The sequence below is a fragment of the Myotis nattereri genome (genome assembly GCF_964212035.1).
Source record: "Myotis nattereri genome assembly, chromosome: 2".
Taxonomy (NCBI): domain Eukaryota; kingdom Metazoa; phylum Chordata; class Mammalia; order Chiroptera; family Vespertilionidae; genus Myotis; species Myotis nattereri.
In genome coordinates, this window is record NC_138076.1 from 25555106 (window position 1) to 25582551 (window position 27446).

The window sequence follows — 27446 nt, forward strand, 5'->3', positions numbered from 1 at the left end:
TACAAAAGTAATGGTGGGCAAAATTGCAGAAGCCTCATCATGAATCTCGTCAGTGGCACCAAACTGTACTAATAGTCATTGTATTCACTCCCATACATTTGCAAGAAAAAAAAAATTTCACTTACGACTGTTGTAACAATTGTTTATGTTAAAACAATAGAATTACTAATTTTATTAATTTTGACCTTTAAGTTTTGGTATAAAATAGAAGAATATATACAATTATCTAGAAAGGCTATTAAAATGCCTCTCCCTTTTTCAGCTTCATATCTGTGTGAAGCCCAGTTTTCTCTATATACTTCAACCAAAACTACATATCCCATCAGACTGCATGCAGAAGTAGATGTGAGCAATGATGCAACAGATCTACAGAAAGTACACGCATTCACTGCTGGATGGAAGAAATTTCTCCTTCCTTATTCAAAAGCAGCCCATCCGACTAATTAAAGAAGTATGTCAAAATGGTTTCCCAAGAAGAACCCATAGGTCAGCCAAAGAGTTAAATATATTGAAAATGTTAAAAAAAAAAAAAAAAAAGTAGATACGAAAATCCAGGTGCCTTTTATTAACTCAGACATTAAAGAGATTTGCAGACATGTAAAACAATGTTACTCTCCTCACTAAATTGTTTGTTTTGATTTGAAAACCGTAGTTATTTTTTGTGGGGGGAAAAAAAATACTTTTTCTACTAGCATGTAATGAGCTTATTTTTGTTCTTTTAAAAGAAAATAAATAATGATTTAAATTTTTTCTCAGTTTTAATTGATACTGTAATTTCTTTTTTATTAATTTCAGAAAGGAAGGGAGAGGGAGAGAGAGATAGAAACATAAATGAAGAGAGAGAATCATTGATTGGCTGCCTCCTGCATGCCCCACACTGGGGTTTGAGCCCACAACCCTGGGCATGTGCCCTGAGCGGGAATCCAACTGTGAGGCCTCCTTGTTCATAGATCAATGCTCAACCATTGAGCCACACCAGCCAGGCATGACACAGTAGACATTGATAGCTATCACCCAGATGAGGAATCCTCAATAACTTTAAGAATATAGGGATCTACGACCAACACATTTGAGAACATCTGGCTTAGATCACGCCACAGAGGAGTCAGTCCATCATTCTACCTGGAGATCTTGGGGGCTGAGTTAGCTCAAAAGGTAAATGTGAGAAATGGGACTGAGACCTGGGGATTAATGATAGGTCTACAAGGGGGAGAGGGGGGGGCAGTTGTATATCTACTCCCACTCCTTCCCCTACAGTAGACCTTTCTAAGGTATCCGCTGCTTCACTTTGCCCAGGTGTAAAAAGTCCTGGTTTTCCACCATGAGTACAGGAGATGGGTGGAAAGTACAAAACCCATGCAAGCGGCCCAAGAAATAGAGGCTGAATATAATACTATCTTTAGTGTCAAATGGATATCGCAAAGGTTATTCACCTTCCATAGATGCTGTCACTGCCCTTTCTCCTGACTGCTGATGTTAATAACCATTATTCATGGTTCACAATCACAGGTCACTGACTATGATGGGCTGTAAGTGTGCATTGTGAGCACACGGAAACTTTGGCTTTGCCTGTGGGGTAACTGTAATGATTTGTAGTGAGATAGTGCTAGTTTAATTTTCCACATTGTGAATATTGTGATCATATTCTGAGAGTTCATATAATCAAAATGAGGACAATTCCAATACTCACACCCACATGACCCAGACATCACTGAACAAGATGGCTAAAAAGCTGTGTTATTTTATGAAGGCTCCAGAGACACATACAACTAGATTAGGGAAGTCAATAACCCAAACAGAGTACTGCTCAGTATGCCAGAAGGAAGTCGGATCTGGTGGAGATGTGGATGTGAAAACACACAGAGACTGAATCTCAACTAACTAGGATGATACAGGCAAGTGCTTCTAAATCAATCAAAAGACTTTAATTTCCTAAAAAGACACCAGTGCTCAGTCAAAAGTAGTGGCTGCTGAATTATCTTAGCATGAATAGCATGGAAACAAACACACTGTATCCTTCCCGTGATTGCGCCATGAAATTGAATAAAGTAGTAAAATTACACATTCTGATTAAGAAGATGCAACTTAAATGTCCTGTGGGCAACTCATAGGGAAAGCTTTGGTACACTTTGTGTTGGTCCCTTACACTGAATATAACATTATCAGAGTGAGTTCTTACTCATTCTGTAAGGTCTTACCAGTGATCATGCTTTCTACTGTCTATCGAATGAAGCACTGAAATGCAGCAACTAAAAATTTCTTCCCCTGGCTCTTCGGTACTTTTATTTTAAAAATGGAATTTCAAATCATCTCTACCAACAACCATGTCCAAATAAAACTGGGCATTGCTCAACTATCTGTATATTCATCAAACCAAATTACAAAATGTAAATTTTGGGAAATTCCATTCAGTCTGTAAATTTTCTACCATAGACAATGAAAAGATCTTACCTGTTAAATGTCCTCCACACCTTGTACAGACAACTGCTAAAAAACAGATGTGGTGTGCTTAGCTGTGATACTGGGGCTTTCATAATGAAAGGTTTTTTTAATCACTTCTCTTGTTCTTCAAACCATGCAGCAGCACTTAATTGGATTTTTGACATTATAAAAGTAGAGGGAAGTATCTTCCTGCCTACAGCATGACTATCATTGTCGCCAGCCACAGAAAATAAGTTAGCAGATGGGTCTACCATAAAATCATATTTTCTAAATATGGGACAAGAAGCACATCCTTCTCTGTTCAGAAATGCATTGAAGATGAGGATGGAGAAAAGGGCTATAGTAAAACAGAGATTTACATGCAATTTCTCCAAAACAGAGTAATGGTCTGTGAAGAGGCCACAATGATCCTAGAAAAAGATGAACTGACTATGCCTGAGTTGTTTGATGTTATAAAGAGGTTGTAATAAAAAGTCATATAGCAAAAAATAAAAATAAAAAGACTCATTTTTTGGAAATAAGACTACTTTAGAACTCAAAAAAATTGGTACAACCAATGAGCAGCCAAGTTAAATAGGGTTTTGTCAATTTGTTTACTAAAACTCTAACTTATGCAGGCCTTGCTGGGTAGATCAGTTGGTTAGAGTGTCATCCAGAGACACCAAGGTTGTGGGCTTGATCCCTGGTCAGGGCACATACAAGAGTCAACCAATGAATGTACAAATATGTGGAAAACAAATCGGTAATTCTCTCTCTCTCTCTCTCTCTCTCTCTCTCTCTCTCTCTCTCTTTCCTCTCTCTAAGATCAATTTAAAATAGAAACTCTAACTTATTTTGAATCCAGTTTTGATTTCACAAGTTCAAATACTTCTGTGTTTTAAAACCATCTTCTCCAAGAGAGATTTTAATTTGTGATGGCACCCAATGTACCAATGTGCTCCAGAGTGTTTAAGAATAATGGACATTTTAAATATGGATAGCCTACATGTTGAACTTACAGATGCAAAGGACCTTAATAACAAAGAGCTGGTCTACCAGAGCAAGCCTGTAATACAAAGTGAGTAAACATTTTTGGAGAGCTGGAAACTAATTCCTGTAAGTCTAAAAACCTCCTATTGCTAGTTAAGCAAAATCCCAACTACATTATGGTCAAATGCTTTTGTAGCAAGGACATATGGTTTGATGCCATCACATTGGCCTAACATCAGTACAATGTAGACTGGATAAGAGCGGGCCAGCAAGTCAGTGAAGTTTGACCATTCAGTTTTACTACTACATAAAAGAAAAGAGTGATATCCTAAAAGCTGTGAGCAGTTCAAAGAAGTATTATTGGGAAAGAAATGAGAAGTAAAAATATCCAACTGTATCATGGGAAAGAAAAAAAATATTTTTCAATGATTTTTTTATTAAATATAGATAACTGTTTTTGTATTATACTACCTAAAAATGTTATTTTGTGTCCTGAGAGCTTGGCTTTGAAAGCGAAAAAGAATGTTCTCTCTCTCTTTTCCCTACTAAGGGGCCCAAATTGCTAAGTCTATGTCTAGAGGTAGCCAACTGTCAGGTTGGGGACCTAAGCAGCTCTCCTAAACTTAGGGATTTGCCTAAATTCAAATCCCTTCCTATCCATTGCCTTTGTAGTGCTGAAAATTACCATCTCAGTATTGCCATCTGCTACCACAGATTAGTGGGTTCATGACTAAATGTGATTAACAAGGTCAGCCATTCACACCCCAGAACTTACTACTAGAATTAAAATAGAGGATCAGGAACGGGGTGTTCTTCAAAAGATACTGGTGCAACTTTCTCTACCATCTGCTCCAATGAAGCTTGCAATTATAATCCCTTTCTCTTCTCCTCTGAGATATAATCTTCACCACTCAGAAGTATCTCCTCCGAATGTAATACTTTGCACTCCTCCCAAACTCCTGCTGACTTCGCGTTTCACTGCTCCAGTGCTCTCTCTGCTTCCCTTCTTATTGACAGGGCTCACTAAGGATAACTTAGAACCTCAGTGGCTTCTTTGAGAAAACTTAAAATCTGAAATTAGCTGCTATGATCCCTTTCTTTTCCCACACAGCCCTCAAACTCCCCGTAGTCACTCAAGCTTTAGGCCCCCCTGCTCCATCAGGAGCTCTCAATAGATTCAGGGACCCCCAAAACAGCCACCCAAACTACAGAGGCTAATTGGAAACAGTCTGATTATTCGCTGAGATGTGATTAGGGGACACCTAGACAGCTGTGGGGTACCTCCTGAGCCCCTTTTCCAAAATTTAGTCCACAGCCTCCATATGATTATGTCTCAAGGCAAATGAAAATTCTAAAAATCTCTTGAAAATACTGGTTTTTTAAAAAAAGAAGCCCTTTAGTCTCAAATTGAGCAGTTAACTAACTTGTTCTATCTGCCAGAGATACAATTACATGAAAATATAAAGAGCAACGATGAGAACTAAGTCTTCAATGTACTAGTGAGTTTTATGTTATTGTGTTTATGACTAACTTATAGCTGAAATTTTAGAATGAAAACCATAAAATCTCTATTTGCATCAGTCTATATGTTTATATAATTATGTATCTACTAGAGGCCTGGTGCACTAATTTGTGCACCAGTGGGGTCCCTCGGTCTGGCCTGCTGGATCAGGCTGAAACTGGCAGTCCGACATCCCCTGAGGGGTCCTGGATTGCACGAAGGTGCAGGGCAGGCCGAGGGACTCCACCAGTGCACAATCGGGGCTGGGGAGGGACTCGGGAGGTTGGCCAGCCAGGGAGGGATCACGGCAGTGCTCCAGGGCATGTCCAGTCTGTCTCTCTCAGTCCCGATTGGCTGTACCCCAGCAGCAAGCTAACCTACCAGTCTGAGCGTCTGCCCCCTGGTGGTCAGTGCACATCATAGTGAGTGGTTGAGCAGCCTTAGCATATCATTAGCATATTATGCTTTAATTGGTTGAATGGCCGAGTGGTTGGCCAGACACTTAGCATATTAGGCTTTTATTATATAGGATGATATTTACCTATCTCCAGATGGTATGCCAAAGTAATTTATGAAATCCCTTAAAAGAGGTCTATTCTAACTGGTTTAGAGAAAAATGAGCATTTATATAAATAAAACATTCCTAAAATTCTCAGAAATATAGAAATATAGGCCAAATGTTTTTCAAATTCACATTATTTTAGTAAATATTTGGTAACTATGACTAGTTTGATATCATTAATTTAATAAAACAAGTATATCTTTATAGTTGTCATCATTAAATATAAACCAGGTATATTTCTTGATCCCGCCTAGTTTATTGACTAGTAAATAAGCTAATAGTATATCTACTAGATGTTTAAGCTTATAAAAGTTATAGATTTAAGCTAATCAAAAAGAGTCATTGTTCTGGAAAAACTTTATTTGAAAATAATTATGTTTTATTATATCTGCCTAAAAACAGTCTCCAAAATCTTTTTGGTGACTTCAAAACTCAGAGTTGTGCTAAGTATTAGATATTCACTAAAGAGCTAAGTCATTTCTACTAAAACATTCATTATGAACATAAGTTTAAGTTTATATACTTGTGACTTATTTTTAAAAAGAAACTAAAGCTGTAAATTTGTTAATAAACATGCTCTTTTCTGACACCAAAAATAAAAAATTTAAAGATGCATGTACCTATAGTAGTTGTGAGATGGTATATATATTCATAAAAATTTCTAATCTGCTACAAAATGATTTATGACAGACAACTTATGATTGTCTACTTCCTGGTTTTCTCTGTATAATAAGGATTACTAAAGGTTAAAAATTACAATCAATACATGCAAATGAAAATACTAGAAATAATAAGTGTGAATAAGAACAACTTTGTATGCAAGGAATGTAGGATGTGTTTTTGTTAAGAGAGAAAAAATAATTTTGTCCTAAAGTAACTGTTTAGAGATTGTTTAAAGGTTGCTCCAGCATGATAAAAAAAAAAGAAAGTATAGGACAAAAACCTGAATGGATATAGAAAATTATAAAAAATATGGGGAAAATATAAAAATAAAAAGGTGGTCAAGGTGGCTAAGAGTAAATAGATTTATTTATAAGGTTTTAAAATCAGCTTTAATATCAACAGTGTACCTTTGCAAAACTAGGGTTTTCTCTCTTAAAATAACTAAACTTCTTGGGTTTTTAGTCTGCTCTTCGTAAGAGATTGCAAAAGGTTTTTCTTTACTTTTTAAGTAATCCATCTAGGAAACGGATTCAGTCTTATCAGAATAATTTCCTGTGTTGACTTTATCATGTCTTTGATTATTTAAGAGAAAAATGTTCTCATTGTTTAAAGAGCAAAGGTATTTTTTAATCAAACATAACCTCCTGTATTTACCTTTAAAATCTTTTATTGTCACATTGGTTGAATAGATAACTAAGTATGTTTTCACAGTGACCTACGAACCCCTTTAATCAAGTATTCCAACCTTTTGGGGGTTTTTTTCAGTGTTTTACCTTTTTTTAATTTTAATTTTATTTTTTATTTATTTCAAAGGAGGAGGGAGAGGGAGGGAGGGAGGGAGGGAGGGAGAGAGGGAGAGAGAGAGAGAGAGAGAGAGAGAGAGAGAGAGAGATCGATCAGTGATGAGAGAGAATCTTTGACTAGCTGCCTCCCACTGGGGATTGAGTCCGCAACCGGGGTATGTGCCCCTGACCAGAATCAAACTCAGGACCCTTCAGCCCACAGGCCGACGCTCCATCCACTGAATCCAACCAGCCAGGGCCAATCTTTTGATGTTATTGTCATATTTTGATATATTGCCTCCCCAAATTCAAATCGTAAATTCATTCTTTATCTTAAGCTGACTTTGAAATTTCTCAGAGGGCTCCTGGCAAATCTCAATGGATCTCTTTGTTCACCTTCTAAAATGGCAAATGTTAGAAAATAATTAGTTTATTTCATATGTTTAATCGTATGAACAATTATTGTCAAATAAGAAACACTTAAAAGAAAAAAGAAAAAATTAAGAAGAAATACTTAACCTCTCCTTGGTTATATTTGTATGGGTAAATGTTATTAATATAAATATTGCAGGAATTATATCGAATTCCGAGAAATATGTCAGTGACCTTGCTGTTCATGATATGTCCTTATGCTGCCTTGCCTGAAAGTAGACAACAGTAGCATAATGCTATCAGGCATCATTCCAATTGCTATTAAAAACGTTATATGTCATAGAAACAACCAAATTCTTAGTCAATCGCATTATTTTTATAATTAACTCTCCTCAGATCTTTAATCACGACCACCTTTGTCTTTTGTCATTCACTGTTTTATTCTGTTTCTTCTCTGAAGGCACTTGCATCAACTACAGGCCAAAGTGCTCCACCTTCAACAAAAACGAACTGTCTCAGACACCCATGGAAGAAAGGACTCTGCCAGGTAAACTGGGGTACAGACATTGTTTAAATAACTTTGAGATCATACAACTGAACTAAGTCGGGATTTACAAATATTCCAGTGAAGCCAATGGGTTCATGAAATTGCTAACCCAACATCAAGCAGAATAAGAATTAATCACATAGGAGTACATGAATTGATGAAGAATGATTAGGATTTTTTTATTTGGAACATTGCTGGTTCTTTAATGTTCTATTTTCTGCATATAAGGAACCCCTTTCTCTTTTCTCTTAAGCTATCTACAAGTCATAACAACTTAGTAGATTCCACATTTATAAATGAAACATTTATCTTCTCTCTCTACCTGCTTCCTCTAGAATTCAGAAACTGTTAAGTACTAGAGGCCCGGTGTGCAACATTGTGCACTGGGGGGAGGGGCGGGGGTGGGGGGGACGGGTCCCCTCAGCCCAGCCTGCGCCCTTTAGCAGTCTGGGAGCCCTCAGGGGATATTGGACATCCTTAGCACTGCTATGGAAGCGAGAGAGACTCCTGCCACCGCTGCACTCACCAGCTGTGAGCCCGGCTTCTGGCTGAGTGGCACTCCCCCTATGGGAGCACACTGACCACCAGGGAGCAGCTCCTGCATTGAGCATGTGCTCCCTGGTGGTCAGTGCACATGTCATTGTGACCGGTCATTCTGCTTTTCAGTCGATTTGCATATTACCCTTTTATTATATAGGATTCTTATTTTCATGTCAATATCATTATTTATACAGAATCTATGCTCCTGGTATTAGGACAGGATTAGAAATATTAGTTACATAATGAAGGCTCCAACTGGAATGTCATATTTGAGAATGATGTTCATAGAATCAAATATGGTCAGACAGTTTTATGGAACTAAGGTTGACTTTATGGAGCTGATGCTTACAAAGCCCTCTTGGAAATAAATACCAGACTGATACCTGATTCACAAGTAATTAAGGAAAGTTACTTCTTGTCAGGCTTAAGAACTTTCAAATATTTGGGGCACCATAAGAAGAAAGGAATTCACCCAAATCTATAGATACTGCAGGTGAAGTGTGATGGCAAGTTCTTGGTTTGGCTTCTTAAAGAGGCTTTACAAGTGCAATCTGAGGTTCTGTATAGAAGTTCCAGCAAAGCAAACTTTAGAAGGCCTGCATGGTCAATTACTATTCATGCTGCCCTTAGGTAAATAATCTTGCCATATTAAGGGACCAGACTTACTTTGTAAACAAGAATAATCTTACTTTGATTATCTTTGTTGAAAGAAGGACATGACTGTAGAGAGATTTTATGTTTCAGTAGCATACTATAACACACTCATGTGGGTTATTAGATTCTAGTCTTGTTTTTTTTCTTTGAGGTTTTATTACCTACCTAAAAACTGGACGGAATCATGTCATCTTATACATTTTCTTGGTCCTTGCCAGATTCTCTATGCTTCTACCTTCATTCAATATTTGGTTACAACCCTCAAAATGAACATTTTCAAATTTTCTCCCATCCTACTGACTTGGTGTGACTGAACACTGAGACCTGACTATCATCCGGGTAGTCTTACAACTGCCCTTTTACCCAAGGACCTGAAAAAGTCCTGCAAATTGAAGCTGGTTAACTTGAAATGAACTTCAAAGGACTGATCACAACAAATCATGTATGGGATGCCAGCACCAAAGACATTAAACTGTTACCATCGTAACTAGCTAATTAATATTAATAATAGAGGAGGCCAGACATTATAAGCATGGTCATCGGGGCAGCTTCACCAGAAAGCTGCAAGCTTCATGCTCCTAAGGGGACCACCAGTCCATTCCCTGCAGATGGCTGGGGGAAGGGGAGAGGTGGATGCACACAGTGAAAGGTGGGGGGCAGGGAGAAAGTGCTTGCATATCAGTCTAACCTGGGAAAAAGATAATTGGCTGTGGAGGTAGGGAAGGGAGAGGAGAGCAGAGCCACTGCAAGCAAGTGAAATCCTGAAGGATGAGTTGGTTAAGCTCCTGGCTATAACCCTGAGACAAAGAGTTCTCTTTGTCTCTTACTTGCTCTTGCTTGTTTGCTCTTGTGCTCCTATTTCTCACTTGCCCTGTAACCATGTGGCTCTAGAAGACCGTGCAGACCCCACACACATTGGACTGCAGCTGGGGACGCAAGCTAAGCTGGTCAGATGCTGGACTGGACTGTGCTTTAATATGGAGTGAAGACCCTAGGCAGTGGCATTAATCCTAGCTCTGCTGAAGACAAAACTGGACTTTTTCCATGGTGGAAGTGGGGAGATGGGACTTTGGAGGGGTACTCCCTTAATGTTACATCTCAATAAGTTTCCAGGATACCTCATCCTCGTGCGGGGGCCTCAGGAAATTCTTGTTCCCATGGCACCCCAAGAGCTCCACTCTCACCGGTAACAGGTGGGGACACAAAGGATACCCCATCAGTAACAAAACTGAAAACCAGAAAGTCCATCATCATCACTGCCATCCTCATTCCACCACCAAAAAATGCTTTGAACCCCATTGCTTAATCCTCTGGACTGAGAAATTGCATTTACAGTCTGCTCCAACCATTAATCTTTGTTTTTTCTCATTCTAATATATGTTCCTTTTTCCTTCGAGGATTGTTTATTTCCCAATTTCTAACCCAGGGCCTTCTCTCCATAGCAATCAACCCAGTACTTCGTTTGTGAAACATCTTAGGAAGTTTCAAATGGGGAAAATGACAGGATTAACAGCCCACCAAAGTGGCATGCAAATTACTTTAAACTAAATATATCTGAACTATCAGCAGCCACAAAATCATTATCTAAATGTAAGGAAAGCCTCCCCAAAGTACAGTTACCAATAACCCTTCTTGAGGGAGTTTCCTGTTCCGGAGAAGATTGGACCTTCACATTGGGAAGTGAGAATTCAACTACCCATTAGCATAACACAACCAATAGAAACTTCCATACTTTCCCATTAAAGTCCTCCCTTTTGTTTGTTAAATTGGTATATAAACTTTTACACCTGTATATTCAGCAACTTACTCAGTACTAAGAATTCCCACAATAATAAACTTTTCTCCTATTAAGCTGTATATTGTGAATTAATTCACAGACCCCACATAGAGACCTAAGTGGGTAGAGGATGTTTTTCTCCTAACACAGACACCCATAATTGTTGCCTAAAATTGCAAGTCAACAAATGGGGAAGTACATTATAAGCATACGCCCTATGGTTATGAGGGTAACCAGTAGACACACTCAAAAAATAGTTACAAAAGATTTTCTTGGGGGAATTGGAATGGGATCAGAAGGGAGAGGTGGAACATGCCACTTGTGTTTCATCATAAACTTTTCCATAGTATCTGATTTCTCTATGTGCACATTATTACTTTGATTAAAAAGAAAATAAAAGAAATGGATGCAGAGGAGAACCACTGTAATGACTGGGGACAAGGTGTTCACACCTTTACGTATTTCACTGGACAGTTTATTCCTCACTGTCCCTTTTCCCTTCAAAGGATGTAGCACAAAACTGTGAGTACAAAACACATCCCCAAGGGCTCACATCTGGGCCAGTGCCCCAGTAGATTATTCAGGGGCTGTGGAAATTAAGACTTCAAATGCTGGACCAAATGTTAAGTGGATATTCAACTGCAAATATGTCTGCTTTGCATTCCCTCAGGACCATAGTATTCATGTGCTAATCAGAACCCGCCAAAACAATGTTGCTCATTAGTAGCTAAAATCAGTACAAATTGTTAATGCAGAGAAAATTCCAGAAACCAAGAGCAAACACACTTCCCTACTACCTCCAAATATGTTATGCCTTTCCTTGAACTATCAAAGGATGTTTACACACGATAAATCTGAGATTGCAAAGCTTCACTTCCATGCATGAAGCTCTCAGCAGCCTTCATTGGCCTCCAGAGCCTGGGTGAACTGTAAGCACTGCCCTATTTCATGCATGTGTGCCTTTTTCAAACGAAATGCTAAAACTGAAGGATCTATCCGGGAGGGTCCCAAATTTTCTAGGTTCGTGGTGCCCTCAGTGTCTCAGTAATTCTTTCCCAGCATTCCAGGCCAAAAGAAGTAACTAACAATTCAGTTTACTAAGTGGTTAGGTCTCATGCATTTTAACACACTTGTGTTTTATTTATTAACTTAATAGCCAATTGAAAAAATAATGCACATAAATGGAAAGAAAAACAGTATTTCATGCTTAACCACAGCTATTTACTACTGGGATGTGTGATTGATTGGTCAGGTGCACGTATTGTTGGGCACTGCCACCCTCATTTCCTGGGTAGAAATAGTTGGTCATTGCATCTGGTCCTGATGTCAGCCATGGCATCATTCTGTCTGGTTTCATGAAGCTGTGGTCAGTAGGGGCATTCAGCTTTCATCACCTGGGGGCTGAAACACAACCGAGGTCAAGATATCTTTAGCCCTCACCAGTGTTTCCAAGTGGTTAGAGCATCAGCCCTCCCACCAAAGGGTTTCAGGTTTGATTCCCAGTCAAGAAAAGGTGCCCCAGCCCTGGTTGGGGTGTGTGCAGGAAGCAATCAATTGATGTGTCTCTCTCACATACATGTTTCTCTCCTTTCTCTTTGTCTCTCTCTCCCCTCCCTTCTACTATCTCCAAAAATTATTGGAAAAAATATCCTGTGGTGAGGATTAACCAAAATAATTTTTTAAAGATGTTATCATTAGTTTGCTTGAAACTCTGTTGCTTTAATCAACAGACCTGGGGCTTTATTCTTTTTTTTAATTTAAATTATTTATTATTTAAAGCAGGGGTCCTCAAACTTTTTAAACAGGGGGCCAGTTCACTGTCCCTCAGACCGTTGGAGGGCCGGACTATAGTTTAAAAAAAACTATGAACCAATTCCTGTGCACACTGCACATATCTTATTTTGAAGTAAAAAAACAAAATGGGAACAAATACAATATTTGTATTTGCAGGTGGCCCGCGGGCCGTAGTTTGAGGACCCCTGGTTTAAAGTATTACATAAGTCTCCTTTTTCCCCCATTGACCTCTCCCTGGCAACCTCCACCCGCCAGCACGTGCCCTCACTCCCCCTCCCCGCCCCCGCCTCATCTATATCCTTTGGTTATGCTCATACGCATGCATATAAGTACTTCGGTTCTCTTACCCCCTCACCCGCCACCTTCCCTCATAGGTTGGACAGTCTGTTCCATGTTTCTATGTCTCTGGTTCTATTTTGGTTCCTCAGTTTATGTTGTTCATTATATTCCACAAATGAGCAAGATCATGTGAATATTTATCTTTCTCTGACTGGCTTATTTCACTTAGCATAATGCTCTCCAGTTCCATCCATGCTGTTGCAAATGGTAAGAATTCCTTCTTTTTATAGCAGTGTAGTATTCCATTGTGTAGATGTACCACCATTTTTTAATCCCCTCATCTGCTGATGGACACTTAGGCTGTTTCCAAATCTTAGCTATGGTAAATTGTGCTGCTATGAACATAGGGGTGCATATATCCATTCTGATTGGTGTTTCTGTTTTCTTAAGATATATTCCTAGAAGTGGGATTACTGGGTCAAATGGGAGTCCCATTTTTAATTTTTTGAGGAAACGCCATACTGTTCTCCACAGTGGCTGCACCAGTCTGCATTCCCACCAGCAGTGAAGGAGGGTTCCTTTTTCTCTGCATCCTCTCCAGCACTTGTCCTTTGTTGATTTGTTGATTATAGCCATTCTGACAGGTGTGAGATGGTACCACATTGTTGTTTTGATTTGCATCTCTCACATGATTAGTGACTTTGAGCATGTTTTCATATGTCTCTTGGCCGTCTGCATGTCTTCTTTGGAAAAGTGTCTATTTAGGTCATTTGCTGATTTTTTGATTGGATTGTCTATTTCCTTTTGTTAAGTTGTATGAGTTCCCTGTAAATGTTGGAGATTAAACTCTTATCAGAGATAACATTGGCAAATATGTTCTCCCATGCAGTGGGCTTTCTTGTTTTGTTGGTTTCCTTTGCTGTGCAGAAGCTTTTTATTTTGATGTAGTCCCATTTGTTGTTTATTTTCTCCTTAGTTTCCATTGCCCTAGGAGCTATATCAGCAAAGATACTGCTATGACAAATGTCTGCTATTTGGCTGCCTATGGCTTCTTCTAGGATTTTTATGGTTTCCTGTCTTACATTTAAGTCCTTTATCCATTTTGAGTTTATTTTTGTGTATGGTGTAAGTTGGTGGTCTAGTTTCATTTTTTTTTTTTTTTTGGCAGGTATCTGTCCAATTTTCCCAACACCATTTATTAAAGAAACTTTCTTGACTCCATCGTATGCTCTTGCCTCCTTTGTCAAATATTAATTGAGCATAATGGCTTGGGTCGATTTCTGAGTTCTCTGTTCTGTTCCATTGATCTATATATCTGTTTTTGTGCCAGTACCAGGCAGTTTTGAGAATAGTGGCTTTGTAATATAGCTTGATATCTGGTATTGTGATTCCTCCAACTTTGTTCTTCTTTCTCAAGATTGCTGCAGCTATTCGGGATTTTTTTTTTTTTTAATTCCAAATGAATTTTTGGAGAGTTTGTTCTAGGTCTTTGAAGTATACTGTCGGTATTTTAATGGGGTTGTATTGACTCTATAGATTGCTTTGGGTAGTATGGACATTTTAATGATGCTGATTCTACCAATCCATGAACACAGTTTATGTCTTCCTCTATCTCATTTGTTTATGTCTTCCTTTATCTCTTCTTTCAGTGTCTTGTAATTTTCTTTTTTTTTATTATTTTTTTTTAATTTTCTTTTTTTTGTAATTTTCTGAGTACAGGTCCTTTACCTCCTTGTTTAAATTTACTCCTAGGTATCTTAATTTTTTTTGTTGCAATGGTAAATGGGATTGTTTTTTTAGTCTCTCTTTCTGTGAGTTCATTATTGATGTATAAAAATGCCATAGATTTCTGGATATTAATTTTGTATCCCACTACATTGCCAAATTCATTTATTCTAGTCGTTTTTTGATGTAGTCTTTAGGATTTTCTATGTACAATATCATGTCATCTGCAAATAATAACAGTTTTACTTCTTCTTTTTCTATTTGGGTGGCTTTTATTTCTTCTTCTTGTCTGATCACTATGGCTAGCACTTCCAGTATTATGTCAAACAGGAGTGGTGAGAGTGGGCATCCCTGTCTTGTTCCTGTTCTTAGGGGAAATGGTTTTAGCTTTTGCCCATTGAGTATGATGTTGGCTATAGGTTTGTCATATACGGTTTTTATTATGTTGAGGTATGATCCCTCTATTCCCACTTTGCTGAGAGTTTTTATCAGGAATGGGTGTTGGATTTTGTCAAATGCCTTTTCTGCATTGATTGATATGATTATGTGATTTTTGTCTCTCAATTTGTTTATGTGATGTATCATGTTTATTGATTTGCGAATGTTATACCAGCCTTGAATCCCTGGAATAAATACCACTTGGTCATGGTGTATGATCTTTCTAATGTAATGCTGGTTCAAATTTGCTAGAATTTTGTTGAGGATTTTAGCATCTATGTTCATCAGGGATATTGGCCTGTAATTCTCTTTCTTTGTGGTGTCTTTATCTGGTTTTGGGATTAGGGTAATGCTGGCTTCATAGAAAGAGCTTGGAAGTGTGCCTTCCTCTTGAATTTTTGGAATAGTCTGAGAAGGATAGGTTTTAGTTCTTTGAATGTTTGGTAGAACTCCCCTGTGAAGCCATCTAGCCCCGGGCTTTTGTTTGCTGGAAGCTTTTTGATGACTGCTTCAATTTCCTTCTTAGTTATCGGCCTGTTGAGATTTTTATTCTTCTTGATTGAACTTTGGAAGGTCATATTTTTCTAGGGATATATCCATTTCATCCAGGTTGTTTAGTTTGTTGGAGTAGCCTGAGGCTTTATTCTTAAAACAGTTTGGCCCGGACCAGAACCTGGTGCTTTAAGGGCTTAATGATTAAGGGGGTGGACGTGCAATGTGTACAAAGGTGGAAGGGTCTGGTTGAAAAGAAGCAAGTGAGTCATGGTGCTATTGGACTGGACAAAGCTAGATTGAATTAAGGAAAACAAATCACATTAAAGACATGAAGTTCCTGTGCAGTTACAATGGGAAATATCCAGGGGAAAATGAGTAATTCTTAGCGGTGGCTTAGAATTTAGACTTAAACACCATCATCTTAAGGGAAAAGGGAAGGAGGATGCAGACCTATTGGGGAGAATAAATGATTTTTAAGATAGAGGAATGGTCCCTTAAAAGAAGAGATGGGAGATATGACAAAGTTTGATGGGTATAGAGCTGACTTCTAGTCTCCTCTCCTATGAGACCATCTTCCCTGGTTGATGAAACTCCCAGGGAGGGCATTTACAGCAAGTGAGTTCCTTTTGAAGAATCTTTCTTTGGGTTGATAAGGGAAGTTCAGAGAGAGGCCTCTCCCCACATTTGCTATTTCTCAAGTTCTTACAGCTCAATGAAACCGAGGGTCCTTACGACTTTAACCAAATTTAGCTTTGAATCATAACTATAGGAACCACATCTCTCTTTTTCTCTACACCCCTATAGATCTAGCTTCTCCCCTGGATAATCAGCAACCCCCAACAATAGAAGACAACAGCCTGGACCTGACTTACGGTCACAAGGTCCAGACCTCTGGCAAGCTAAAGATAGCATCTTGACCTACATCATGTTTCAGCCCAAGAGCCATAAGGTAGAAAGACCCCCTGACTACCTTTCTATGAAACCCAGACAGAGGGCCACCACAAAAGACCGCAGAGCTGTCCTCAAGACCTGCAGAAATCATTTATTACCCTTACCTCATCTCCAACCAATCAGCTCCCAGCACAATCCTGAGCCCCTAACCCACAGCATTTTGTCATTTTTGCACTATATAATCTGTAACCTACATGCCATTGGGGAGGCGGGTCTTTCAGATCATTAGCTTGCCCGTACTCCAGATTGGCCAATTCTCTAATAAGTCTCCTTTCTGTACTAAAAATACCTGCTTCAACATTTCTTTTGGGCCAGTGCACACAGGCAAACAAACTCAAATATTGGGGTCCAGTAACATCAATAACTAATATGTCAAAATGGCACTTGGGGGTAACATGTCCTAAATTCCTACAGTCATATTTTGGAGTGGCACATTCTTCTACCCTTCAGCAGCTACCTCAGAAAACACAGCCTGGCAAAAAGATATCATCAAAAGAAATTAGTGCAACCATATTGAAATTGTGCACTCTCTCAAGCTAGTAGCTTATGAGATAAGTAAATCATGAGGTGACTGACAGATATCAAGTTCCCCCCACAAATTTCACAATATTCCACAGCCTCCCTCTGAATGTATTGTGATGCCCATGTGCCTTGGCACTCAGTTTGGGAATTACAGACCTACCCCAAGACATAGTTGAGGGCAGACATAAGTTCCTCAAAAGTTGGGAATGTGGTATTAAGTGGCAGATGATGAGAACTGAGGACTTTACCTTAATACCAAGTAATCAGGAATTTCCAAAAATCTATACATCTGAATTTTAATGTTATTAGCAGAAGACCATTACTGCAAAAATTACTGAAGCATTCAAAATGCTTTTGTTCTAGAAAGTGAGCCATATTAAACATCAAAGAATGTTTAAAGTAGGAAGCATGCTACAGATAAGGTAGCCTAGCTCCTTTATTTTAAAAACAGGGAATAACCAACATTGTTTACCTCTTACATGCCTAAGTCACTATCCTAAGTGCTTTAGTGCATTAACTCACTTATCCACACCACAATCCCATGTGATGCCATGATTATCCTCCCTTTACAGATGAGTAAACTGAGGCACAGAGAGGTTCAGAAACTTGCCTGGGATTATCCAACCACCATGTAGAGAAACTGGCATCAGACTTCAGACCACCTGGCCCCAGAGTCTAAGAAAGTAGACCCTGAGAAGATTCTTCATTAGATATTTGATTCAGTAGGTAATAATTTGCAAAGTGCTTTCAAATCAAATGCCTCCTCTGAAAACCACAAAACTGCAAAGTGGAAAGGACAAAGCTTATACCGGATTCCAAGGGGGGAAACGGAAGCTGAGCAGGGTCCAGTCCAAGGCTGAGGTGCTAGTGAGTGGGGGTATGGGGCAAGCTCGGCCTTCTGACTCTAAGCCTAGGGATCTGACCATTGCACCACCTTTGGGTGATGTTTTTTCTCATACATTCTCTACGATAACACAAGTGGCTTCTTGGAGAAAAATTAAAGGACTACTACTGTTTACTAATCTTCAGGGAAAATAATAAAGGCTTTACGTCATTGCCAACCATTTTGCTAAGCACTTTACTTCATTAAGTCCTCTCGGCAACCTTTCAGGATGCATGCTTTCCCTCTTTCCAAAGACAGGGAAACTGGGGCTTGGAGGAGTCCAGTCTCTTGGCCAGAGTCCTTCAGCCAAGGAAGACCTGGTTAGCAGGTTGTCTAGACCCTAAAAACAAACGTACACTTAACCACTGTGCAGATTTTACAAAACCAGATCTGTAAAACAATATGCTTCAATTCCAGGAACTAAAGAGAGTTTTCACTGGCAGTCCTGGGGGAAAAAAAATTATCTTACTTGCTATGAAATACAATTGTGACTTTGTAATCACTATTTTCTTTATTTGGAAAATGGTGGAAACAATTGGAATGATAGTGTGAAGAGGTCAAGAGACTGTGTCTTTATTTAACTTGGCTTCTTGTGTAAGCATGCAGTGGAATGTAAGGAGATAAAATGTCACCCAGAACTACATTTGCAGAGAGAGAGGCTTAGGAAAACAAAAGAAAATAAGCATGTATTTTACCCTTATGGTGCACTACAAGCTTGACCCCATTTCCTCCTCACGTCTGCCAGCCAGGTGAGCATTTTCCTGCTTTCCAGGTGAGCAAAACCTGCGGCTGGGGTGGAGAAGAACTGCTAACCACCCACAGTGACACAGGTTTGGGATGGGGTTTGACTCTCAAACCTGAGCTCGTTTACCTGACAAACTTCCAGACCAAAGAAACTCATAGTGCAAACATTACAAAGTGATTATTTGTGCAAATATACAAATCAACAAACAAGAGAAAAAGATCCTGTGACAATTTCTAAAGTGTAAGTAAAGAATAATAACAAACAATTAATTTAAAGATCTTGTTTCAGATACACACAAAGATGTAAACAAACCCACTCAGGACATTCAGAGGCAGGTCAGCCTGGTCAGAGAGTGGGCTGTGATCTTTGCATCTCCCAAGAAGCCAAAATTTTGTTTCTTATATCACCATGACCAAAAACCAAAATCAGGCCTATTCTTGTTCCAAATACATTAAATGATGAGTTCACAAAGACAGTGCTTAGATTAAAATATAAAAAAACCACTCTGTTAAATATGAATATCTAAGTCATAAAGAGTTTAAAATATCTGTAAAGAATTATTACAAAGTATTGCTTTGTATAAAGATAAGTTCTAGAAGAGTATTACCAAAAGAAAGAGAGAGAGAGAAGGAAAGGGAAGGAGAAGGAAGGAAGGAAGGAAGGAAGGAAGGAAGGAAGGAAGAAAGGAAGGTTGCATTCCATTCCTACACAACCTGTCAACAGTAAATGCAGTGCCTTTCTTGGCATTTGCCAGTATAGCCTATCAATCCTTGTTTTTCTCCAACAGAAGTTGACATATGTGTATTCAAATAAATGATGCCACTCAGGTACACAGGGAGAACATATAAGTTCCCATGTATGTGGACTGACTCAGGACCTACAGAAGAGAAATATGGCCTGGCCAGAGTTGCTCAGTGGTTGAGCATCGACCTATGAACCAGGAGGTCACAGTTCAATTCCCAGTCAAGCACATGCCTGGTTTGTGGCTCGATACCCAGTAGAGGGGGCATGCAGGAGGCAGCCTATCAATGGTCCTCTGTCATCATTGATGTTCCTCTCTCTTTCCCTCCCCTTTCCTCTCTGAAATCAATAAAAATATTTTTTTAAAAGAAATATGAAGTATCCATGGTGACCTTTACACTGGCACCCAAAAAGGCAACTTTTTACTTGTTTTCCTTTCTGCTTTTCAAATTAGTACCCACTTCAGAAGCTTGTTTTTAGGATAAACTATTGATTAAATGATTATTACTATCAGCATTATCATTTATACGTCCATTTACCCATTTGCATTCTGTGTAAGGCTGGAAAGCCTGTCCCTCTAGCCAAGGGAGCCTGTCCAGATAAGGACATCTATTAGAGCAGACTTGGTCTCAGCTTTTAGAATGCAGTTGCAACTATTAGAAGACATAAACCTAAGTCCATGAGTATTAAATCTGAATTCAGCATCTGGCTATTAAAAATAAGTTATTACCATCAACAAATCAACACATGAGAAGTGCTGGCGAGGATGTGGAGAAAAGGGAGCCCTAGTACACTGCTGGTAGGAATGCAGACTGGTACAGCCACTATGAAAAACAGTATGGAGTTTCCTCAAAAAATTAAATAGGGAACTGCCATTTGACCCAGTGATCCCACTTTTGGGAATATATCCTAAGAATCCCGAAATACCAGTCAGAAAGAATATATACACCCCTATGTTCATAGCAGTGCAATTTACAATAGCTAAGATCTAAAAACAGCCCAAGTGCCCATCAGTAGATCAGTGGATAAAAAAAGCTGTGGTACATTTACACCATGAAATACTATGCAGCTGTAAAAAAAAAAAAAAAGAAGAAGAAGAAGAAGAAGGATCTCTTACCCTTTGAGACAGCATGGAGAGATGTGGAGAGTATTATGCTAAGCAAAATAAGCCAGTTAGAGAAAGACAGGTATCACATGATCTCACTCCTGTGTGGAATCTAATGAACAAAATAAACTGAAGAACAAATAGATCCAGAGACATAGGAGCATGGAACAGACTGATGAATCTCAAAGAGAAGGTGGGGGAGGGTGGGTGGCTTGGTATAACCAAAGAACTTTTATACATATACTAGAGACCCGGTGCACAAAAATTTGTGCACTCGGGGGGCGGTCCCTCAGTTTGGCCTGTGCCCTCTCACAGTCTGGGACCCCTCGAGGGATGTCCACCTGCTGGCTTAGGCCTGCTCCCTGGGGGATTGGGCCTAAGATGGCAGTCAGACATCAGCCTGGCTTGTGGCTGAGCAGAGCTCCCACTGTGGGAGCGCACTGACCATCAGGGGGAAACTCCTGCATTGAACGTCTGCCCCCTGGTGGTCAGTGTGTGTTATAGTGACCAGTCATTCCCAGTCGTTCTTCTGTTAGGGTCAATTTGCATGTTACCCTTTTATTATATAGGATAGAGACCTGGTACATGGGTGGGGGCAAGCTGGTTTGCCCTGAAGGGTGTCCAGGATTAGGGTGGGGGTCCCACTGGGGTGCCTGGCTAGCCTGGATGAGGGGCTGATGGCTGTTTGCAGGCTGGCCACAGCCCCTTCAGGGTGGGGGTCCCCACTGGGGTGCCTGGCCAGCCTGGGTGAGGGGCTGATGGCTGTTTGCAAGCTGGCCACGGCCCCCAGCCACCCAAGCTCCCAGTGGAGGCTGGCTGAAAGCAGGTATCTGGGATTTATTTATTTCTATAATTGAAACTTTGTTGCCTTGAGCAGAGGCCACAGCTGGCCAGGGCAGGTGGGAAGCTTGGCTTCCTCCATCGCCGGGGCAACCAAGCCTCCTGCTTGCTCCATCTCCGTGGCTGCCAGCCGCCATCTTGGTTGGGTTAATTTGTGTATAATCGCTCTGATTGGCTGGTGGGAGGCTTGGGCATAGCGAAGGTGTGGTCAATTTGCATGTTTCTCTTTTATTAGATTAGATACACAACTCATCAACACAGTCAATAATGTTGTGAAGGCCTGGTTAGCGGGAAGTACAGGGTAAAGGAGATAAGTGGGGGAAAATAGGTAGAGATATTTGTAATACTTTCAACAATAAAGATAATTTTTTTAAAAAAGAATAAATTACTACCACATTGGACTTTACATTTTTCTGTTCTGTTCTAATCTTTAATTTCAAAAAAATGTACAACAAGGAGGATTTAAAAAATTAAATTGATGGTGTCCCTATTTCTTTTTCTTCTAGTATTAAAAAGTAAATTAAAATAATATGTGATGGAAGCATAGGAAGAAGGGAGAGGTGAGAAAGACAGGTGTTACCATTTTAACAAGTGATATCACATATTTTTAAGCATTCCCTTCCTCAGAAATCACATGTGAAATAGAATACATATACATGCCACTTTATGCAATCAACTAACCCATATAACCCTTTTCTTTACAATTCTTTTGGTCCTTCGCACTTCCTCCTGGGCAGTAATTGAGTTATATTAATTCATCTCCAGTAGCAGACTGAAAGACATAGAGATTATTTTATCTTTGGATCTCCAGAGTATTCCCTTTTGTGCTTTAGGACATAAGAGCCTCATGATTACTATTTAAATGAATAAGTTAATCAAACATTCAATGAGTATTTAATGAATATCCACTTCTTTATCCAGTCCTGTCTTGACACTGTGGAGGATACAAAGAAATAGGAGAAATAATTTTCACCTCAGAGTCAGAATGTAACAGAATAAGTCAGACTCAATAGACAGAACAACAGACAGGTTAAAAGTTACAGTAAAGCCTTCATGTTTAAGGATGATGAATGATGAAAATGAAAACGATAATTCCAAGAGAGCGGCCACCCTGTCATTTTCCCATCCCAGAACCCTCCACGGTGTCCAGCCCAACTTACTGCACTTGGCAGGAGTCCAAAAATTGCTTGTGAGTTGAATCAATGAACATAACATAGGCTGATTTGAACAAGAACTTAGAGCCTATGAAGTCTAACCTCCTCATTTTACAGATAAGAGCTGTTCTTTAGTGGGGTTCCTCCCACTCAGATCATCCTCCCTCGTCTCCATTTGTCAAGACCCAGGTCATACTTCATCTTCTTGGCAAAGTCTCTTCTGACTATCTCCATGCAAAGTGACCTCGTGGTTCTATGAATTCTCAGAAATCTTAGGTTCTTTTTCTTTCTTTCTTCTCCTTGCCCCCTCTTTCTTCTCTTTATTCCTTTCTTCCCTTCTTTTTCTTTTTTCCTTTCTTTCTTTGCTTTCTTCCTTACCTTCTTTCTCCCTTCCTTCCTCTCTTTCCTTCTTCTTCCTTTCTTGTATATACTATTCACTTACAATCAATTAAATCATGAAACATTTCAAAAATGTATAAAAGTACAAAAAATTATCAAACAAAACCAAATATCCACATTTTGCCACACTTATATCAGCTCTTTAACTAAACATGTGTCTACTAGTAAAAAAAAAAAATGCACTTGGGAGGATATGTTCCTAGTATAGTGTGGTAGTTACCTCTGAGAAGGGAGGAAATGGGGAAGCAATCAGATGCAGTGGGGACAGAAGTGGAGAATTTAGCTATTAAATGCCTTAGAAAAGTCAATAACAACAACAGAAACATCCTGAAAACTGGTTCTTATTCGCCCTGCACACTACACTGTACCCCCGTCCCACTTAACAATCAGACTGCACCACCTTCCCTGGCTGGGCCTGTCAGGCACTATGACAGCTCCTCCACGCTTAAATATTGTCTCAGCGATCAGTCTGATTGCAAGCTCCCAGAGGGTAAGGGGCCACATCTTACCCACATTTGTCTTCCACTCAACACAGAGCCATATGGAACACATTGGAGGCTTATTTCATTTTATTAAACCACACAGTTCCTGTGAATATGGCATATGCCTCATTTTTTTTTAATTTTAATAAGGGTCTCTCTCTCTCAAACTATTAACTTTGCAATGTCTTCATTTATCATCTCATTCCTTGTCTTCCCAAGAATGTGGTAAGTGTAGCAAGTCAAATTTACATGTGATCTGTAACTTGTTTCCAAGGGACTCCCCTTACAATGAGGATGAGAAATTGCTGGAGGCAGTTTTCAACCCCATCTGCACATGCCATGCTTTAGGGATTCATTAGACACATTTTCTTTGCTTATTTGGAAGATAAACTATCCCAACGTCTCCTGGTGGGGCAGATGTAATCTTCCCCGGCCGGATTCACTGCAGATGCTTCGCTCCATGATGGAATTGAATGTCTCAAAGGTCAATAACTCTTTCTATCATTTTTCATTAAAGTGCTTGGAGCGGGCAGTTCCTAAAGGAATAATTACTTGGAATCTGGCATATGATTCTTGTTCACCCCAGTGAGTTAACCTTGAGCATTTCACTCCAAAGCCAGCCCTTGACAGGTTTTTGTGGGAATTTCACCTCACACCTTGGAACAACTGAAATGTCTTAGGAAAACCACATTTCCAAAGTGAGAGTTCGCAGGCTGGGTGCAGAGACATGAAATGCCTGATCACCATGCGTGAGGGTGAGCCGCCGTGCCAGATGGGGACTGGCAGGGGAGGTGGGGGAAGGGAGCGGCCAGTGTGCGGGCTTTGTGAAATTGCTCTTGTTTCAAACCTTGATTTCCTATAGGTTCAGGGAGAGTCCAGCAAAGCTGTTATTATTCTGAACTCCAACATCTGGTAACATAATCCAGCTTCTAAGCACAACCTCAGTTCAAACCAGACGTCATGGGAGCTCAGCTGTCCTTCCTGGCCAGCAGAACCTCCTAGTCCAAATCCAGTTCTTGTGGCCAAAGCTAATGGTCCCACAAGACAAAGGGCAGAAGCAGGGGAAGCAGGAGTGATACAGTTCACGTGATCTCATCGTTTCAGGTTGTGCTCAAACTTGACCCATGGGGAGCATTGGGAGGTTCTCCAGCAGAGCCACAGAATCATTTCTTTAACTCCCGGAGGAGATTTTGGTCCAGTTGTTCTATTCGTTAAAGTCTCTTTGGTGACCAATAATTCAAACTACTCAGGCTAGTGTAAGCCAGAAAGAAAACAAAGGCAGAAAGCTGGGCTGGCTCAAGGAAGAAAAGGCAACTAGTGAGCCAGGCCTGCCGAGGCGAGGAGCCACCCAACCCCACAGCCTCAAGGAGCTTTTCTGTCCAAAGGAAATAATGTTCCAACCATATATGTAATTTCAAATTTTCTAGAAGATGCATTTTAAAAAGTAAAAAGAGACAGGAGGAATTAATTTCAATAATATATGGTAACTCAATCTATCTAAAATATTATCACTTCAATGTATAATCAAAGAATTATTAATGAGGTATTTTTAAAAATTCATATTAAGTCTTTGAAAGCCAGGATGTACTTTACACTCATAGCTCATCTCAATTTGCACTAAGCACACTGCAGAAGCTCAGTAGCACATATGGCTACTGTGTTAGGCTACACAGCTCTAGAATACTGCCATTGGCCAACTTATTACCAGCAATGCCTGATGTCAGGGGATCTTAGTTCAAAATTCCAAATTTCTGGGAGTCAGGGATGTGATTGAGCCAGTTAGTATCCTGGGCATGGCTGGATTGATTAGTCAGGGCAGGGCAGGGCCTCTTGCTACAGACATGGCTGCTGAGTCCAGACTCCGAAAAGGGGAGCCAAGCAGCTACCTCAGGAAGTGGCAACCAGAGGAGATTTGGGGTGCACACGAGGATTTATTTTACGCTCTGTGGATAATTTATGGTGGGGCGGACCTGATCTATTACTCGTCTTTTTTACAGATTAAGAACTGAGACCCATGCAGCAAGTAAAGCAAACAGTCAGGCACTGCGCCAACTAAGGAGACTGGAAATTGTGTGGCAGGATGTCCTGCCAGTAAATAAATATTGCAAGGCCATGGAACTTTACTCAATACAGCAATTGTTGAGATCATTGGCCGAATCACTGCCATAGAGAATGTCTCTACTAAAGATGGCAATCAATTGTATTACTTATGTAAAACAGTGATGGGTGAAGGAACCCCAGTATTTGTACCTCTATATGAAGAAAGCAAGGACAAGAAATACCAAGAAGCGGTTCCAGTCTATGTGACAAAATGGATGCCATTCAAAGAATGATGTGACAGGCCAGCCTGCAAGAAACTGGGGACCAGTGGGCAGGTGGAAAAGGTAACTGCATTCTCTCCCAATGAAGTAAAACGATTAATTCATACCTTGGTCCAGAATACATAAAGAAGAGCAGCCACCCTCTCACAGTTCTGGAAGACATACGTCTGACATCAGTGTGTCAGCAGGGACACCAAAGTTCTCTCTAACGTCTGTAAGATTCCCCAGTCGCAATGCATGAGATCTGAGTCCTAGCATTCAGATGTGTAGAGGATCTTTTTAACTTTCTTACTAATTTCTTCCCACCCTCCTCTACCTCAGCTCTCCCACAAAATATTCTTTGTTCATTCACTCATTTCATTCATTCACCAGGTAAGGAATCAGTGCCAACCACTGAGGGCTACTGTGTAGTATTGAAGTCCTTACCTGCATTTGAATCTTGGCTCTACTTACTAGCTGTGTAACTTTGGGCAAGTGGCTTCACCTTTCTGTGCTATCTGCAAAACGAGAATAATAACAATAGCCACTTTACTGAGCTGGTAGGAGGATTGTAGGATGCAGTTCACATAAAGCACCACAGTGCCTGGCACCTACTTACGCACTGAATACATGCTGGTCACCACTGTTACAAGGATCCTGGCTCTGAATCAGACTCTGGAGACAGTGACAGAGACCAATAAGGCCTGACTCAAGGAGTTACACTCCAATCTAGGTAGCTGTGAACACATAAACATAACAATTTCAGATTTTAAGCACTTATTTTATAAAACCTTGTTTTTACAACTATTCTGCCTGAGTTTCTATTTCTGAGTTTCTAATTTTGTGGCTATATATTGGGAGAAACTCATCTTAGCCAGTTAAGACTTCCCAGTTCTTCTAATCCAATCCAATGGTTTGATGCCCTTCCCTACATGGGGAATTTATATGTAGGGATGGGAGTAGGGGAAGAGGAAAGGGTGAGGGGTACTCATTTCTTCTCCCCATGAAGCTTTCAAATTTGGATGCTCTTGACATAAAGAAGAGGGTGAGAAAATTGTCCATGTTGGAGCTTCACCAATACAAGCCTGAAAGCAATTTTGATATATCCCACACATTCTCTAGCAACATAAAGAAAAAAATGCACAGCATTCTCAGGGCTCAGGTCCAGGGAGAAATATCCTAGCTTTGGTTTTATCAGCAATAGCTCTGGGAAATGCGAGGTAAGAGGCAGTGAGACATGGGTCACTGTGACCCACTCCAGGATGGCCTGGGTTCCTTGCCGGGGTTGGGTGGAGGGGTGCTTTACCAAAGTCAAGACCCATCACTGGCTCCTTTAAGAAAGTTTTCTGTCCCATGTGTATTGAACTATTTACACAGCTGTCTTCTACCTGCAATGAATCAATGGGCCAGTTCTAATTTCAAATATTCAAATGCTAAAGAGCTATCTGTAACTTGTACTTTTTACTTATGCTTTTTCAAAAAGACATTTCAAAACCTATCTTGTTATTTATATCTTGGTAGACTTTTTCTTATAAATGACTTTATAAACCAGAGGGGAGGGAGGTTTGGAACTGAAAATGTGAGAGGGAACGGCCTTGTGAAGAGGACACTTCCAAGGGGACCACTCTGCAGGGGCTTGAGACCACACCTGCACTTTCCCGGTGAGCATCTGGGAGACTGAGTGGTGACGGCAGGTAGTGGGACTCGCTTTATCAGCCTCTTAGTTAGATTGGTGAAAGTTGCAATGCCTTTAGAGCATATATTTACAATGTCAAACGCAGGCA